The following is an 18,493-nucleotide window of genomic DNA, read 5'->3' as shown; positions in this document are numbered from 1 at the left end:
GTTGTGGGGCACCTCAAATAACCTCCGAATCAAGCATTAGTTTAGGGCTCAGCTTTGCCTCGTTGGTTTTTTCGAGAAAAAACAAAAGCGCGCGAAACATCCAATATACGAAACAGATACGCGCTCGTGCGCCGCTACTCAAGCGCTCCCAAGCGAGTAGCCACGCATACACGGCTTTTCCAGCGGCGACAACACGATACAGGGCTTCACGCTATGTGGGACGGTCGCGGCATCAAGAGAACACGCCGCTGACGCATCGATATGCGTAGGGGAGCCTTCTACGATGCGGCGATAAGAGAATGCAGCCGTATATCTTTCAATGGTTGCTTGTAGGCGCCCTGAGTAGCAGCGTGCGACTGCCCATCTATTTCGTATGTCGCGTATTTCGCGGGCTTTTGTTTTTTCTTCGAATAAAACAACCAGGACCACTTCAGCACGAAAGAAATGCTTGATTCGGAGGTTACTTAAGGTGCCCCACAACATTGTAATTCATATGTTTGCGATTCAAGCAGTAATTAAAACGTTCCCTAATTAAAAGAAATTAACTAAATAATACTTCGTGATGACAAAAATATTGGCTGTAAATAATACGACTGCCGCTACTATGCAGTCGGTACGATTTCCCTAGAGCTTAGGTTTGTTTAAAAATATTGGTCCGAGTTAACTGGGACACCCTGTCTATGTAATATACGACAGTATAAGCAATACGTATGTAGTACATTAGCGTATCATATTCGATACGCTAAATCTGATACCTCAATATTCTAATTTCACTACTCTAAACTTAACGATAAGCCCGTTGTAGCGTTTTTGATACATTCGAAATAATTTTTACTTGTGGATAGTTCAGCAAATAAAAATAATAAATAATCCCTTACCATACTAATTAATTCGTATTCAATTTTTGTTTCCTTGTTTGTTTGCTTCATGAATGTATGCTCTCTATGCCAAGAAATAAATGTGAACAAGTCCTTAATTCTTTTATTTATTTAAAGATGTGAATTGGTGTCTCGGCTTTGCGGGGTTAATAGCGCTCATTTGCTCGATGCTACGACCGGGAGTACGGAAAGGACAACATCGCGTTCGATTATTGCAGCCACTGTCACAGGCCAGCGGTCGAAATAAGTGCGAAATATTCTGCGTTGAATCGTTTCTGCGATGCCAATCTCCTTTGCACAGAAGGATGTTACATTTTGGAGCGTTACGCACGTCGGGGCCGCACTGAGTGTATCGAGCACATGCATAGCACGTCGAGACAACCTGGAGCGCATAACGCCCGCTAATGAGAGCAGTAGGGTTACGAGACACTTCTTGTACAAAATAAAACGTGTCTCTAGTCCGCAGTGTTCTTGTGGCCATCCAGACGAAGATGTGCATCATCTTCTTCTCGAGTGCTCGAAATACGATACACAAGGAACGGTACTGCAAGCTAATTTGTTTATATTAGACAGAAGACCATTCACTCTAAAAAAGATACTTGGCCCATGGCCAACTGCGGGCCTTCAAAAAAGAGCGCTTCTTGCTCTGAAAAAGTTTTTGAGGAGACCAACATTTTGGGGAAATATTAAGTATTGGATGATCCGAATACGCTAAATGAGTTACATAAACGTTGTTCGTGGTGCGTAGTTGGTTTATGTGGTGATCGCAACTTTTACGCAATACGTATAATTCTGTCCTGTACTTGGAGTGTATTACAAGTGTTGTTGTGTGTTTTGGCTGTTCAAAACATCGGACTTCATATATGCGTACGTGGACTGAACTCATGCACAGAACTTTGCGACTCATGTACTGTTGGACTGTATATTTTTTATTGATCCGGTGTTCTACTGAGTGTTATATTTAGTGTCGCTATTCTCCCTTTTTGCGCAAATTTGTTTCGTCAGCCAAGTGACAAGGAGTAGCCGGTGCCACCACATAAAGGCGCCAACCTCTCCTAACATTCACTTCAATAAAAAAAAAAAGTTATCACTCGTGGATCTGAAACTGGCACCTCGTCAGTAAAAGAACTGTCTGTCCGACTGTAGACAACACGTTGCGACGCCTTTGCAAGCGATGCGAACGTCAGAGTATAGCGGCAGGCAAAGTCACAGAACCGCTGCAGTGCTTCTAGAGATGTGCGCCAGCCTGTACGACCACGTGTGGTGAGCTGAACGACAAACGCTTGGTTCCGTGCCCGTGCAAAAGTCATTTCATTTCATTCCATTTTATTTTCCTGCTTCGAAGAGCAGTAGGACCTCGAGAAGAAAAGCCGTAGCTTGACAAGCTCTCGAGGTCCACAAGGATCGTTGACACCATCGAGCATGTGGTGTCATTGTCAACAATGACCCCACATGAACTTTTCACCTGCCCTTTTCCCAGTGCAGGGTAACCAATCGGGATCAGCCTGGTTAAACGTTCTCGCGACTTTCACTTTTCACTTCGCTCTCCCTATACCAGGTTCGTAAGTTTGAACTGTGCAGAACCAAGTGAGACTACAAATTGTTTCTTCAGGCATTCTTCAAAGAATTTGTGCGACACGGAGTATCGACGAGTATTTCTGTGACAAGTATGCATCGTCTTCATCAGAGCTGAAATACACGCGGAAATCGGTCTGTTTCGTCGCTGCGTAGAAAATAGAAGCCGCGGAAAAATGAGCGAGAACTGCTTTCGAAACTCTCTCGTCTCCGCTTCGACTGCTCGAAAGAAAACAAGCCTTCTTGAATATTGAATAGACTTAACCTGACGACATTTTTCTTTTGTTTTTCTTTCGTCTACAATGTTTTCGCACTCTTACAGCCGGCCACGTTTCTCGAACGCAGCCGGCCTTTTGGTTTAGCTAGTGTATGCTAGAGCGTTGCTTTTCTATTTTGCTCTCTGGGTGCCCTCTTTGTTGTTTTTCTCAGGCGCCGTCTTCTAGGAAACAGGTGCAACGCATCAAAACGTCTGACAACAGATGCGAGCATAGAATATACCCCGGTCGACTTGTTTACAATGTCTGGCGTCGCACCGGAGACAAGACAACCAGACTGTTACGTGGCCTCGCCACAACGGCGCGGATATGTGTTCAGTAATACTTTGTCTTCGCCGTTCCCCGTTGCGGCTTGCGGTAGCGCTTTCTTTTGAATGCATAATTCGTCTCGCCATGAGAATGGACAACACGTTTCCTTTGTCCGTCTTTTTGTTTTTTCTCCTTACCTGTTCGACGTATAAGCAGCGTTGTCGACTCCTGGCCGGTCTCGAACTGAGACACGTGAGAAGGTTGAACACGCGGAAGTGTATATTATACCGCTGTTCCATGTCTGGCCGTTAAATTAAATGCCAAAAGCTGGTTCGCCAAAAGGCAGGCCAACCGCGAAGCATAACAAGTTTGAAGAAAGGCTTTAAGCAGGTGCGTTTCGATGGATCACGTGTCTCTAAGCCTGTCGAGAACTGAAGTAAATTGAAGTTTATGAGAGGTTTTTCCCAAGTTTGCGACGTCACCTGTATCATCATATACAAGGCGGGATTGAACCCTCGAACTTACTTATACCTCCCTGTTATAGAAGGACCGATTTACTCAGCGCATTTTCAACGTTAATATACGAATTTGCGTGCGAACATGTGGGTTGTTGTGCATATTGAAATATGATGCCGGCTTATGGATATCGCATGTACGGGATATGGTCAAGTCTTGCTGCAGGTTTTGAAGTACATGTTCCGAAGTCTACGCATGACGCCGGCTTTTGATCTCTCTCTCTCTCTCTCTCTCTCTCTCTATATATATATATATATATATATATATATAGATATATATATATATATATATATATATATATATATATATATATATATATATATATATATATACACGAGAAGAAAGGGGGTTAACCGAAGGACCCGATTTTATTAGTCATATCATAAGAAGCCAACAAACACTATAGGGGAAATTACTTGAGCTTCATAAATGCACTAAAGAAACGATAAATTAATGGAAATTAAAGTGGATGAAAAAACAACTTGCCGCCGGTGGGAATCAAACCCACAACCTTCACGCACACACAAAGATAGATAGATAGATAGATAGATAGATAGATAGATAGATAGATAGATAGATAGATAGATAGATAGATAGATAGATAGATAGATAGATAGATAGATAGATAGATAGATAGATAGATAGATAGACAGATAGATAGATAGATAGATAGATAGATAGATATTAGATAGATAGATAGATAGATAGATAGATAGATAGATAGATAGATAGATAGATAGATAGATAGATAGATAGATAGATAGATAGATAGATGTAGCCGGCGTCATTTGTTGAAAACGCGGAAGTATACAGGGTGTCCCACGTAACTTGAACCAAACATTAAAGATATGCAAATGCCGCGTAGCTGGACGTAAACTCCGTCGATCGCTTGGAGATAGTGAGATTATTTCTTGCAGTCCGCCTAATTAGATAATCATTCTTCATTGATTAATCAACTTCTACAATATTATTATTATTAGATGAAAAGTGTCAATGAGAAAATTGTAGAGGAACATGAAAAACTCCCCATACAGCTTTTTTTTTTCGCTCGGAACGCGCCACATAAAAGCGTTTTTCCGAGCGTGAAAGAAGCCCGCGAATGCACGCAAAACGCTTCGAGCGGCCAGTCGCGCGGCAAATTTGCATGTATTTGGGGGCCTAAATATGAATGTTTTTTGTTTATCACCACACTGATCATAAATGTTGAATACGAATTGCAGCAGTTGTCTCTGAACTGTATCTCTCTCTCTTTCTACTCACACTCACGCGCGCGCGCGCGAACACGCGCACATACACACACATTCAGAGACCACTGCTGCAATGCGCATTCAACGTTTATGATCAGTGTGGCAAGTGAAAAAATATGCATATTTTATAGTCTACGTGTACATCGCTTGGTGCCACATGTCAGCAGCTCTACACCGCATTGTCTAAGACTCTTTCAGTCGACACACTGCCCGTTCCGAACCTATACCGCGTCTAATCTTTTGTTGCGCCTGTCTTCGACCTAGTCGTTTGTGCAAGCGTCGCAAAAAAAAAAAGATAAGACGCATAAACATGGCCTATAGGCTTTTCAAGCAGACCAGTGAAAAAAAAAATACAAAACAAGGAGACCTTGACAACACCTCACGACCACCTGTTTTCCGCTTCGAGTCTAGCTAATGCTGACTAGCTTTGTATTCCATTCTTGTTTATTTTTATTTTTTCAACTTCTGGTTAAATCTGCTTTCGTTTCGAAACGAACTCTATATACGTGCCTTTTGTGCGCGACGGTTCGCCTATCTTTAATGGCTTTTTGTTCTTTCGTTGTTGCGCTGCTGTTGCTCCCCTGTTGTTATTTGCCGGCCGCATCCCCAGGTTTTAGCCGCTCTGCAAGTTTAGCGCCGTCGCCTGCTCGTCGTCGTCTGCTCGTTTTGTTTTGCAGTCGGCACCGCCTGCAACGTGTCGTTTTTGCATCGCATACAGGCGCTTTCCTGTACACTTCGCTAGGTGTACGGCTACGGCCTGCGTATCGTGCGGAGACATTTCTTTGTGTGTAAAGTACTTCATATGAGCTCTGCAATATTGCGTTTAACACCGAGTCTCGCTGCGAAGACGGCAACTGGTGGTCACGTGATGCTATCGTCGTCTGGTAAGGATTTTATCTGCCACTTGTACCAGTTATAGACTTTCACCATACGCAATCGCACTAACACAGCCCGCGCTTTGTGTTGGGTTCGGTCGGCTGCATTAGGTATTTAACGCCGGTGCTTCGAGCAGAAGACATACAATCACGCCCACATACCAGCTAACATTTACGCAGTCCAGAAACGTCTGTCCTGATTTATTTTGCAGGAGTCTCGGAATTTATAACGGAGGCTGAACTACGCCAGCCTGTTGAGGAACGTGGCAATATCGGATGCGAGTTCGTGACATCAACTAGTTCATTCTTTTTGTCACGGATTTCATCCACGTAAAGATTGTCATAGCTGTTTAAGCTCTATTGCTACAACTCTTTCAAGAATAGCAATTTTAAACAAATTGTCGGGTTCGATGTATCACAACCCCGCTGATCCCGAATATGCCAACCTACAGGTTGGGCAGCACGACAACCCGTAGGTTGTCTAGCTGCCTATGGGCAAACGAAAAAAAAAATAATAAACTCTAGATTGCAACATATGTCAAGGTTTTTCAACTGTACGTACAAATCGAGATCGATTTGCGGCTCCTGAACCATAACAAAAGCAGGTTGCGTGAATAGTCAAACGAACGTCTGGCAATTTACGCAATCAATTTTCTCTGCGTAATGGAAAAGCTTCTAGCAATATTTATCAAACTCGTGCAATTCGGAACCAGGCCACTGAGCTCTTCTTTCGTTTTTTTCCTACGAGAATGCTGCCGAATATTTACAACTGAGTCGTACATTCAGAATGCACTCGGGAACTTTTGTTTCCAAGGCAACTGACAGTGCGCCCTGTAGATGCCACTGGTTGAGTCGTTCCATATTACAGACAGCACTTACTGCGATTCGAGATATCCCTGTTGCTAATGGAGCGTGGGGAAACATTTGGATGCTGAAGTTTTATTTTCGATTGAAGTTAACGGTTGTTATTCGCAGACATATTTCTAGCGTCACATTCGGCTTCAGCGCCTGTATGAATAAGCAGCTCGAAAGCCTGGCAGTTTGCGTGTATAAAAGAAAGAATGATGAGGTAATAAGCAGATATCTTATACAGATATCACTGTACGCAAAACAACCAAAAAAATTTCTTTTTTTTTTTTTCAAGCAGCAGCTGCTGCAATATTCCGCGCTCAGCTCGACGGCCTTTGCTATTGACTCGCACGGTTCATTCTTATGTTGCTCCCCACGTGATCGTCCACTCCACTCACAAAGTTGTTTTTTTCTTTTCGCTTATTATTCATGCGTTCGATGGTATTGAGACCACTTAAACCATTTACGCCGCGTTTCCGCGTACCTACTACATTCGTCGGGCAACCGGTTTTATTGAAATATGAGGTTCCTCGGGCATGTGTCATTCTTTCGGCACTTCCAACGCCATAGCCTCCGGCAAGATGCGACAGTTAATATCCCGCCAAACAAAGGAACCTCGCAGCTGCCGCCTCGCAGAGTCCTTTGGCCCTGTTTAGAGGGGTCGATTCTGTTTAGAGGAACTCATCACCGACAGACAACAATGAAAGGTTCCGCCCTGACGTCGGTGAGGGGGAGAAGGCGGTCGAACTCTGTAAACATCAACAAGACGCCATCCGTAAGGAACCGTTACGGTTTGCGCGCTCCTGACCGGTTTGGACCGGCGCGGGCTTGGAGAGAAACTGGCCGGACGAGTTCATCTCTTTTTTTTTTTTCGTTGTCTAACTTTCGCATCTATACTTCTCTCGCTATCAGAGCTGCCGTGATGCCCTAATGTTGCCGCCTCGGTTGTTATTGACTGCCGAGCGCAGCAGTTTCTCACGCGCCAAAAGCGCCTTTCCCTTATATACATATATCGGGCCCATTGTTGGAAGGTCATCAGGAGCTTTGCCCGCCGATTTGGAACCCGTTTCTATTTGGTTGTTGCTATTCCGGGTCTCGTATCCACCCTTTGTGTCATGGGATTCCGGTTTTCGGGTTATTTACGTACTGTGTCCTTACTTTTTTGTTACCAATAACGAAGTCGGTGTGTACGCGAACCGACTTCCCACCCTGGTTCGTGTAATCTGCTAATCTCTTCGTCGAGTTTCGATAGACCGTAGTCCATTTTTTTACTCTGCAACTTAGTGAGCTTTGCGAAACGTTCAGGGCGGTGAACACATGTCGAATACTATGGCTGTCTCTATCTATGTTTTATTCATGTAATGATTCCCTTTGATGTAGTAAACAGCTACGAGCAGAGACAGCGCTTAATTAAATGCTTGGGTTTTACGCGCCGGAACCACGATGTCATTATAAGGCACGCCGTAGTGGGGGACACGGCATTAATTTTGCCCACCGGATAGTTATTTCTTCTTTTTTTTTACGTGCACCCAACTCGGGACATACCAGCGTTTTCGCAGTCCACCCCCATCAAAATGCGCTTGGCGGGATCGACCCCGTGACCTCGTGGTCAGCAGTGCAGCTCCATATAACCACTGAGCGCGCAAGTTAATGCTGCCAAGGCATTTAGCGCCACAGTGCTTCAGTGAGTTCAGTCAAAGATACTCGGACCATGGCCACACCCGTCACTGGCTCGAAAAAGCGATTCGTGCACTAGTGCAGTACTTGAAGTGCACCGACTTAAGAGACCGTCCGTCTATAGTGTCCTTGTGTATGGTGTCCCTCCCACGCGTACTCAGTGCTTACTCTCTCCCTTTCTTCCGCTTTCTATTCCCCTTTCCCCCACCCCCAGTGTAGGGTAGCAAACCGGATGCTGTTCTGGTTGACCTCCCTGCCTTTCCTATCCTTGTTTTCTTTCTTTACGTACGTCCGAACGGTTCAAAGGAAAGTCGCTCGAATAGCTCAAATTGTTTCTTGTAATGCTGTTTAGCGTCTTGCAGGGCCTTCTTTTTTAGTTCAAGCCTGAGCATATATTCCAGATATGTGCAGTGAATGCTTCGCTATCGCTACATCCCACAACAATCTGGAAACGATACATTTGAAGCAAATAGCCGGGTTATAATGTCTGTTCATATGGACACTGCTTCTTTCTTCCTCTTTTAAATAGTAAGCTTTCTCTCAGTTCTAGCCTTCCTATTATGCGTTTGTCTTGGGCATTCATGTGCAGTAACCTGTGGAAAGCTTGGCTCATGCTTGCAGGCAGCACGGCAAAGCTGGTCAACTAGCCAATTTTGCGTCAGCAATACCTGTGTGCGCTAGTAATCCGTGCGTCGTGTCCATTTTCCCAGTGGTTTAAGCAACTGTAAAGGACAACCAGGCAAAGTTTGAACGGAGCAGCTCCTCCTTTGCCCTGAAGCAGGCTTGCACACAGGCCAGCTTCTCTGGCTTGCGTTTTAACCTATTCCTGCATCATCTTCCGGTTGCATTCCGAGGTACCTCAACTCACCTTCTCTGACTAATGCTTAGTATATGAGTTGCAATTCAAAGAAGACAGACACAAAATACTTCACCTCACAACTAGCAACGTTGATTCGAGATTTTCTTCTACTTGTTGCATGATATGCATCTTAGTATTACAAATTAAGTCTACATTACTGACGGAGAGAGTGAGAAAAACGTTTCTTGAAAGTGCTAATGTTGGTTATAAGGGCTGCCTCATAAAAGCATAGGTGTGTTAGGAAAAGTTAACAGAAGTATGTAACATACAGCTATAGCCGGGGAGATGCACCTACCAGCCTAATATTGACACACCTACATTGTTTACTCGTGACTCACAGTTTTGGCGTTGCCTGGTTGTTCAACGTGACAATATTGCGAGAGAGAAAAAGAAAAAGATAGCGTTGCAAATTTATCAGCGATAATAAAAAAGAAACCGTGCGCGTAATCAAAGATTCAAATCTTTTCGCAAAGACCAGTCTCAGCAGCACATCTGGGCGATGTCATCTCTCTCTGCAACGGATCTTTCGATGCCATCCACAGCGCGAATTCAGCTTTATGAGACAGCTGGGTCGTAGAGAAAAAGAAGAGGGGGGGAGGAGGAAACTGCTGGAATTTCACACGCACGGCCGCACGGACGTTCTCCGCTGTTCACACCGATGCGTTGCTATGCAGGCTTAGTTTGCGTTGCTCGTATATACAGGTATATATATTTTCCTCCTTTTGGGCACATTTTCTATCTGTGATGAAAAAAAAAAGGAAGCTGGTTTCGAAGCAGGAACGAGGTAAACGAGGTGTGTCCTCTTCACCTCTCGTGGGAAACGCTCCGCGGGCGACGAGGTTGTTCAGAAAATAAAACTGGTGAGAAAGGTGTAAGGTTGGGATGGGGGAGGAGGGACCGTAAAGGGGAGAGTTCGAAGTGAACCTACGGGTCTCTCAGCCGCGCCGGCCCCGAAAAAAACACGCCCTGCGTGAGATTGCATACCCGCTACCAGATTACACACACACACAAAAAAAAAGAAACACAGAATGCGCGCCGGCGCATCGGGATAAAACGGAACGCCGGCAGCGCAGCATGCTGCGATGACGGGCGAGCGCTCGTTCCCGCAAAAACTGGTTTTTTGGGGAACAAAACGCCGTTTTGAAAACCGCGCGCTCTCTCGCGCTCCCTCAGCGCAGGCGCGCGGCGTAGGAGTGGAGGGGGAAAGGAGGGTGCAGCGCAGGCATGCGAAGGCGAGAGGCGTACTTGTGGTAACGGGGGAGAGGCCGTCAGGAAAAGGGCAAGGGAAAGTGGGGACAGGTAAAGGGAAATGGGGAAGGGACGGCGCCCGGCAGAGACGCTATCCGTGTCGCGAAACGGTGCAGCGGAGAGTAGGGCCATTGTTTAGTTGCGTCGTCGCCGCGAGCCCGTCTTGGCTTTCTCCCACTTTTTTTCTCTCTTTACACGCCGAACCTGTTTCGACGGCGACGTCGGCTACTTCTTTCCTCGCTTCCCTCTTTCTCCCTGGGCCTGTTTTCGCGCCTCTCTTCTCGCGCAAGCGACTGTTTTTGCGGACGGTCTTTGCATTCGCGAAGCTCGCTTGAATGGAAAGGGTTGTCTTAGGGTGTGGTGTGTACACCACGCGGCTTGTGCCTCCCCCCCCTCAAGACACCGCCCTCCTTCGCTTCCCCCTTGTTTTTTGTTCGCCGGCTATTTTTTAAAGGCTTGGTGGGCACGACAGGGCGTGCGAAAGGAACGGGGTTACGTTCTTTTTCTCCTTGTGTTTTTTTATGGACACCGTTTCTGGGCGCGATCTTGGAGGTTTTTGACGGGCTGCACCTCAGAAGGTGGCTTTCGAAGGGAATGTCGCGTGTACACGAAATCCTGTGTCGCGCTCGCAGGCTCCGGAGGCAAGGAGAGCCGGCCGTTTTTGTTAATGTTTGCTCCTTCCCTTTCGCTACTGCACGTCGTCCAGATTTTTGCATATAGTCGGGAATTCCGCGATCAAAATGAGAGCACCGCGGGAGTTGTGGACATATGCCGTGATGGGGAAGTAGGTGTCGGCGCTGCGCCTAAAGGGTGTGGCAAGCCGCGGCGTACAGGGTGGCTTGGTTTTGTTGTGGACTTTGACCCTTTAGTGGGTCTCCAGAGAGAGAGAAAGAGAGAGAGAGAGGGCGTGCGAACCGTCACGTTTCTCGCTCTGTTACTTCTGTGTAACAGTTATTTTTCATGTTCACCGTCAAGTTCCGCTTCTCGGAGGAAAACAGGTTTTCTTGCAACAGGATTCGCCGCCATTTTATCCGTCACACACCAACTTTGTTTGCAGGAGCAGCGTTGGACGTTGCTTTCTCTCTCTCTCTCTCTCTCTCTCTGTCTCTCTGAGATGCTGGGTGTTTCGAGAGTTGTCGTCCCATTCAAGCGCCTCGTCCCCCCCCCCCTCCCTCCTCGTGTTCCCTTTATCCGCCAAGAGTTTGTTTTGGGTGAATTTGTGAAAGACGCCTGGGCCATGGCTCATCCGCGTTTCGAATTTTTACGTAACCCCGAGGAAAATGTGGCATGGGAATCGCCGCGTCTTTGGATGGCAGAGACTGGCTTTTTTGTACTATGCTTAGGCGCTGACCTGGCGACGTACAATAACCTCCTCTCTCTTCTTTTTATTTTCCCTTCGTTTTCTGGAAACTGCGCCTTGTTCCTTCAGCCTTCCTTTTTCCCGGAGCATGAGAAAGTTGCTCGACCTGTCCGTCCGTGTTTGCCTTGCTTGTGTTCGGCGCTGTAGCTCGACCCAAAATCGTGCATTTCAAATAAAGGCGAGCTCTTTTTGTCCAGAAGTAACGACGAAACCAAAAGCGTCTTGCGCTCGGGCCGGCATCTTCGGCGGTGCATTGTGGACGACAGTTTCGAATACGTGAAACCGTTGGAGTCCGCAGGCTCCGTTGCTTGTCTCGGTTCAGGTAGCCTTAGTCTGCAGCGTCTGCGACATTTGTAAGGAACGGGTTTGTCCCGCGTGAGACTCAGTATAGAAACTCAGTTTCTACGCAGCCGTTCCACAATGAGAATTACACAATCGGGTACGAGATTTCTCTTCGGTTGTGTAAACGGAGTACGAGGAGGGAGTACACATTCGCATCTGGTCTATGCAGCATGAACGCAAAAGAAAAAGAAAGAGTTTACAAAATGATCAGATTTAATATGACAAAGCTTTCGCTTTGCTGGTTATTGTTCATCCTACAGGCATATTCTGCAGGTCGCTTCTGGGCATTGGGGCAGCGCTAAGTTGAAGAAAGCATCAATAGAGTTTTTCCGAGACGATAAAATGACTTTGCGATAGTGGAGTCTGATGATCCTGAAGTCTGCCTTGTCCTGCAAGATGCTTTAATGTTGGCATGCGCTATCCTTGTGGCAAATCAGTTCTGCGGAACCCAGTGAGGTTGCGGAAGGTTCACGCAAGTGAAAATTTTTCAGCCAAGGGACTGTAGAACGAAGCTACAAAGGAAACCCATAGGCACTTCTCAGAGAGCTTCGTTTCTCGGAAAAGCTTGTGTCTCTTGTGTTTTTAATAATGCATGTCCAACTCCGAAAGAATGTTTCTACGTACATCAGAACGCGGCCAAATGTGATTTGTTGGAGATTTAAGAACTCTAAATTTACTGACTAGTGATACTGAACCAACGAGCATAGTTCACGAAACTATAATCCTACATAGTTACGTAGGTCGCGCTCTTAACACCAAAACCCACTGCTTCTGTTCTCACAATAAAACGAACAACTAATTGTTCAATGTTTTATTTTTAGTTTCGCAACGGAAGCTTCGTTCGCATATAATATCGAATTCACGCATTAAAAAAAAAGAAATGATAAAGACTTTGCAACGAATGAGTGTTGCTGCAACTGATCATCGATCTGAAAGTAACGACGCATTTGAGTTTCAATGCTGAGAAAGCATACGGGATTGCATAAAAAGGAAGTGACACCGAAAAAGAAATAAAAGATGTTTTCTAGCTATGTCCCCCGTTTTCCATGCTCGCAAGCATGCCCCTCGAACCTCGATTGGCTGTCCTTAGTTGCCCGACTAAAATAGGGGAAAAGGGAATGAAAAAAGGGGAAGAAATGCCCTTTTTCTCGTCCTGGTTTGTGCCTCGCTGCCTCATTTCAACGGATCTCGGCTTTCCCGCAAGTGCTTTTCGTCCATTACTTTCATTTCTATTATGGCATTTCTATTCTTCCTCCGTGGCGCGTTTCCCTTTCTCCCACAGCAACGGTATAGCGCCGGGAGTGTTCGAAGGTTGCCAGACACACCTACCTGTACCTATCCTCGCGTCATTTCTGTTATGTTCGCCTTTCCAATTTTTTTTTTCTAATTTTCTTTTCTACGCCCTGGTCTAGGCTCGTTTCCCTCGGAGCACTCTGTACACCCTCCCTTTCAGTCAGTGCTCTCCACAATGCCCGTTTCCGTAGCCCGGCGAAATTTTTTGGGTGCGGAACTGGCATTTTTCTCTGTGTAGGGAGAAAAAATACGTGCGCAGGTGAGGACGACGGGCGCTGGCCCCTGCCATTGAACAATGAAAGACGTACGCGGGCTACTACGTGTGTCAGCTGCATTTTTATGATGATGACGCCTGCGGACAGGTTTGCGCGTTCACTGGGAGGCGGTGCCGCATTCTAGGTCTCTTGTCGGTTGTGCGTGAAGGTTTTTTGTGGGAGGAGGAGGAGGAATAAACTTTTATTCTAGAACCAGCACTTTATGATGGCCGGGCCTAAGCCTTTTCCTCTCTTTCTTTTCTTTCGGGTGTTCTCCTTCATGTAGGGGCTGCCGAACTTTCGAGGTGCGTGAAGGGCATTGACAGAAGGTGGTGCGCAGTGCGTAATAATAAGTGGCTTCAGAGCACGCGAAACGTTATTATGGCTGCGTCGAGGACTGCGCCAACCGCACAGTCATTCTCTGCAATCTCGGTTGGAATTTATTCTCGTGTGAAAGTGGGAGTAAGGCTCGTAACCGTTGCGTTCCCAAAATAATGAGGAGGCGTATCTTCGATATGGAAGGGTAAGATCTTCCCTTCGTTTTCTTTTTTTTTTTTTAATGTTGACGCTACTGCGCAGCGCATAGGAGAGGCACTCTCTCGAACAAAATGGGCTGATGTCATTCACTGGCGTTCTTTGTATCCTAAGGAGTAGGAGGAAAATAAAGAAAGGAAGGCAGGGAGGTCAACGAATACCCACGTCCTGTTTGCTACCCTGCGCGGAGGAAGGGGGTTCAGATATCAAAATAAATGAGATGCAGAGAGGGAGCAAGGGAGGGAGTGAGGTGCTATCAATGCGAACACGTGCAGTTTGTCCATTATTATACACGCCTACAAGCAGTCACTGAGGTCAGTCGATTTCATGAACCGTAGCAAACCAGTAACAACGGCTGGTCAATTGATCCCCTAGCCTTCCGAACAATGCTTTAAGTTACCCTTACTTGCTCGGCACAAGTCACAAGAAAGTTAGGAAAATTCGGGACGCCCGTGTCCCTACTTCACCACTCGTACGACAGCACGCAATTGATCCACGGATTGTGCTTCAACGTTACGACTAAGACAGCATCAATTTATCACTGAGGCACCTAAGCCACCTATGCGCGTTGCACTTCCAGCCGGCGAAGAGAAAATCCTATGCCATGCGAACACTTTTTCAATGCATCTCGCAGTATATTTAACAAGCGAAGGAACTTCTTGCAACTAGGGAACAGTTAACGGGCTTTTACGCCTCAGCAGCTGAACCTTCGATTGCGCCCGCGGCAGCTTGATGGGCTGGATGTTCCCCACACGCAAGGGTCGCGCACAGGTCAACAAGGACTGAAATTTGGGTGACCTTGTACGTATACGCGGGGTTGCCTTAACAGCACAAAAGACGCCGACAAAAGTAAGAATGACATGGCAAGCGTTATTACAGGCCACTGTTAATGCAAATGTCGTGGCCTTTTCCTTTTCTGTCTGCAAAGTTTGGCGCATAAATCAACAGGTTCATTTTGTTACTTAGCTCACGTTTGTGGATACGTAAGTTTGATTAATCCGATAACGAATCAAATTGACGTGTCCGACTAATCGTACCAAATGTTAGTCGACGTCCAGCCCTACTAACGAAATTTATCACGTTAATGTAACGCAGGACTAGCTCAGACCATAGCATCTGGAAGAAGGACACACCCGTAACCATTTTAGCTATCGCCCTGCGTCAGCCAGCGCGAGGAGTCAACCGCTTTTAATGTTTAAGAAAGTATAGGTACTGGAGTTGCACCAGTGCGAGGTTCCGAATGCTTCAAGTGGGAAGTCCGGAAACCTATGGGCTGGATGCATTTGAACATATTCGCCGTGAGTAATGTCTATCGTTTTCACGGCAAACCACACTTCTCAGAGTCAGCTCAGAATGCGGCGATTGGCCTACTCATCCCAATTAACACTTCGTAGTTCGTGTGCAACCGACATCTAGCTCCGGTGACATCTGCCAGGTTCCATTTTGCCCCGACATGTGTTATAGCGCAACCTGGGCGTCATATAATTTTGGGTTTTGTCGTGTTGGGTGTCCGGTATCACTCACGTTCGCAGATCAGAACGGCGAGCGAATGAACTTTCGACCGTGTCGGTGACATTAGCGTTCCCCTCTCCTGTTCGGTGCAGCTTAGTAGTCCTTTGTCAATTGCGTCGAACTTTCAGCCGCGCCTGCGTAATGCGCAGGCATCGGCTGCCAACGGCGACGTGACGTTTTATTCAGCGCAGAACCTTTCTTTCGAATCTTGCGCGCCTCTTCCGACACCCGTTCGTGGTCACTCCGTGTCCGACACGACCTCCTTTTATCCCTAACCAGTTCATCTCGTTTACCGACCACGAGAACGTGCCACCGATCGAAAGGAAAAGCCGCCGAAGCTGGAATGCGCGTACGCCCGCAGAATTTGGCAAAATTAATCGTTCTGTGCGCATTGTGCGCAATGTCGAATTCCGGGCACGATTTCTTTTTTTTTTCCCCGTTTCCGTAACGGACAATGCAGCAGCTGGCCACGAGGCTTGCCCTCCGAACGCCTCCGCCAAGTATCTGGAACGCGTTTCATCTATACTGGTGTAACTAGTTTCTGCCTCGCAGCAGCTGCCCGGTGCAGCCAAAAAAGTCTGCCCTAAAAGCAATCCCACATTGATTTCTGCGGTGGAGACGTTTCGGATATCTGTCTTGCTCTCCCCTCTGAACGGAACCGTTATCGCTGTGCGCAAAAGACAAGGCACACGTGTGCCTGCAAGAGATGTGCGCGCAAAAAATAAATGAAATAAACAAGGAGAACCGAAGTAGAAATAAACAGAATACATTGACTAAATCTCAAGGCAGAAAAAAAAAGAAAGCCCAGCTGTGTCACTGCGTCACTAAAATGGGGACGCCATTAGCGTCGAACAGCGACAACAATTAACCCCGCATCTTGTTTGGAACGCCCTCTTGTGGCCGCAGTGAAAAAAGAGCTGCGGGACAGGCTAATGACGTGCATACGTAGACAAGAAAAGGAAAAGCAACCGAGGGAAAAAAACTAGTAATGGCCTCTGGTCTTACAGGCGTGTACGGCATCTGGACGCGCCTGGATACGATAAAGGAAGAAAAGAAAACAGGAACAGCACTACTTGAAACAAAGAAACGCATAGCACTCAACACTGGCCACGAGAAAAAGGGATGCACAAAAGGGAAATGCGAGGCCTGCCTTCTCAGCCACTGTTTTTGCTTAGATAACACAAAAGAAGGAAAAGAAAATGAGAAAGTGAGGTGTCTCAGAAAGAAAGCGCGATCCATGCAAGCGGGCGTACCGAAAGAATAGAAGGGTAATTAAAGCCGTTGTCAGTGTTAAATGGATATTAATTGGCGGTTTGGACATGAGGCGCGCCTGTGTACTGCTGCCCATTGTCTGTATCGATATATTACACTTTCTTCTTTTTTTGTCTGCGCTTTCTTTCTTTTTTTGCTTTCTTATGAGAGCACACCACTGAATCACGCTCCCCGCTTTGTTAAAGAGAGTGGCCCATTGAAAGAAACAGACGTTGGTGCCTATGACGCCTCCACGCTAAGAAGCTTCTCTGCGACAAGCGTTAATTGTTGCGGGCAACCCTGTCACATTTGCTGCAAGGCACGCTGGCTCGATCATAAGGCACTGTTGGTTGGCGCGTCTCGCTTTCGTGGCCATTAAGCGCGTAAAAAATGGGCAGAAGAAGCAAAACTCAATCGGGCAATTTCGATGCTAGTGGGGAGCAAGGAATTCAGCTTAACGGGTTTTCACTACGCTTTAACGTTCAAATCGTTCTTATAGCTGCCAGCTGCCTGTGACAGAGCAAAAAAAAAAAAAAGAAAAGAAAATGTGACCGCTTGCAGTTGCGCCTGCGAACAGCATAATTTCGGCCCCTTCTCGGCATCACTGGTATGTAGGGAATAACGAGAATTGCGCACTACGAAGTCAAAAAACATACATAATTAATATTTAGAGGAGCTCCTAGCCAACGCGACAACAGTGGGATTGGGATTGACGTAGGGCCGCATTTCGTATCTCCAACATTTGTGCCAGTGAAAGCATGTTTGACACAACTGCCACCACCCCACCTTCAAGTTCACATCTTTATCTTTTTTTTTCATCTTCTTCATCGTCACCATCGTATGGCTGCGGTGCAATTGTTTGACCAGCTGTTTTCCAGTGCGCATTCTTTACGAAATAGACGCAAACGATATCAAATAACAGAAAATCGCCTATACTTGAAGTAATTTGTCCTTCGCAACGCGAAGCCAAGGCACAGCGTCTAGCCATCCCTGCAGAATTCTTGCGCGCGGCAATGTTCTACCTCTGCGACCCAAAATCACCGCAGTTCATCATCGAGTCATCAGCCTTGAAACCTGCGGCGAATCACTTTAGTCACCTGTTTAGCTCCAGCGAACTAGGAGTTTATGCCAGTGGTCGAAGACAAACGAAAGACTAACGAATGCCTAACGAGAACAAAAAATGAGGGGAGGGGGGGCAAGTGAATCTGCAGAATGACTGACGAAAAATAGAGGTCCGTAAAGCAAGAAGAAAAAAGAAAGAAAGAAGAAAAGGAAAGAGAGACACGCAACGAGTAGGCTCGAGCTGGAGACAAACAAAACCGAGGCACGCAGTTGCCAAGCTGCTGTTGCATGGTAGGTTGAAGAGGACGGGAGGGTGACGAGGCAAGCAAGCAAGCAAGCAAGCAAGCAGAGGAGCGCATCAAACCAAGCGAACCGAGCGGCCTGTGCTGGCGCGGCTCTCGGAAAACCAGGGTCCTTGGCCGGCCGATGTCGGCACGAGAAGAAAGAGGCGACGGCGGTCGAGGCAATGCCTCGCTTGCGCAGATGGTCTTGTTTACCCTAGGCGAGATGCACAAACAATAGCCATATGGGGCATCCACTCGCTCGGGAGACAGCGCCGCGCGGCGTGCAGTTTGGCCGCGGGAGAAGGGAGGGTGGGTGGCTGCTGTAGGCTTGCGGGGGTCTCATGCGTGGCCCC

General features: G+C 46.8%; 1 protein-coding gene across 2 annotated transcripts in view; it reads left to right on the top strand.

Moving 5' to 3' along the window:
* Positions 1-18,493, top strand: part of LOC142557180 (uncharacterized) — a 434,150-nt gene that overhangs the window by 57,325 nt on the left and 358,332 nt on the right. The window contains exon 1 of one of the 2 annotated variants that reach the window (XM_075668851.1): positions 5,266-5,624. The exons of the other annotated variant lie outside the window; for it this stretch is intronic. The gene's annotated coding sequence lies outside the window, so the exon portion shown is untranslated. Of the gene's footprint in view, positions 1-5,265; positions 5,625-18,493 lie in introns of those variants that run through there. 2 annotated transcript variants of the gene reach the window in all.

This window comes from Dermacentor variabilis, chromosome 9, assembly GCF_050947875.1.
Source record: "Dermacentor variabilis isolate Ectoservices chromosome 9, ASM5094787v1, whole genome shotgun sequence".
In the NCBI taxonomy this organism is placed as follows: domain Eukaryota; kingdom Metazoa; phylum Arthropoda; class Arachnida; order Ixodida; family Ixodidae; genus Dermacentor; species Dermacentor variabilis.
Note: the sequence above shows the minus strand (reverse complement) of the source record. Positions and strands in the feature narration are given on the sequence as shown.